Here is a 1187-nt window from a genome sequence, read left to right as displayed (position 1 = left end):
ATCTGTTCCAAGTATACTTTTTTTTGTGGTTTTTTCTGGAACAGGGTTCAGGGCTGGGTCAGTCCCATGAAGGTTTTATTCGAGATGGAGTCACTCAGGTCTCTCAATCAGATGCTAAAGGATTTTTCAATGTGATGATAATTAAGAACTCCAGTAATGGGGAAGTAAACAGGAATCTTAACCAGGATAAGAAGTCTTTGTTTTCCAAAACTATCACATTCCTCTATAGACCTAAGGCTTTTGCATTCCTGTAACTTTTGCATTTCTATTACCCTTACTGCCCTCTGTTATCTTACTTAATTCCTCACTTGAGTCTAACCCCCCCAGCCAAACTTGAACAGGGGATCTGACTTCTTGATTCATGGTGTCAGTCCAGCTAGAGTCAAATAAACTCCCTCTCCTCACCTGATATCGGCTGTTGATCTCTGATTATTTCTGTAACATTTCTGGAGGTCCCCAGCGAGAAAAAGTTGTCATACCCTTGTTGGTCATTAAGGCTGCTGTTCCTGGACCCTACAGCCCCCCTCGGCCTCTGGAACAGAGAAGTGTGCACCCCCAAAGAATTTCCTCTGGGGTCTCCTTCCAGGAGGCCAGAGAGAGAGCTGCATGGCCCTGGACTGGAGCCTCTCATCAGGTGAAGCCAGACAGAGACCCAGAATGAACATCCAACCAGGTAATGGGCCCCAGGTTAGACAAGTGGAAGCCAGCGCAGGCTGATCCCCCACAGGAGGCTGCATACGAAGTCTTGATGTGATTCCAAAATGGAACTGGCCTCCCGTGAGGAATGAAGGGAATCACAAGTAAACCTTGATGTGATTCCAAGGTCCTGGCCCCAATTTAGGCCAAACAGGAGTTTAGTGGGACTAACTAGGGAACTGTCTTAAAATCTGAATGACTATGAGTGAATGTGAGAGTAAAAGTAGTGGTTCCATGGCTCTGCAATGCCACGGAATCTGACTGGGCCTCACCCTGCAGTTCCGCTGAGGTCGTGTAACCTAATCATGCGGGGGTTATATGTGTGGCCCTGAGGTAAGACCTCTTAAGTCACTGAGAGGTGGCTGGCCAGGAAGGCATCTGAATGAGGGAGACTAACACTCTCTACCCCCTCCTATGCACACATTACATACATCCTAGGCACATATAAAATTTCAGATTGGTTCATCCCAGTCCAGGTGTCAGGCCCAGGC

This window comes from Nannospalax galili, unplaced genomic scaffold (genome assembly GCF_000622305.1).
Source record: "Nannospalax galili isolate Female #2095 unplaced genomic scaffold, S.galili_v1.0 scaffold1054, whole genome shotgun sequence".
NCBI lineage: Eukaryota > Metazoa > Chordata > Mammalia > Rodentia > Spalacidae > Nannospalax > Nannospalax galili.
Note: the sequence above shows the minus strand (reverse complement) of the source record.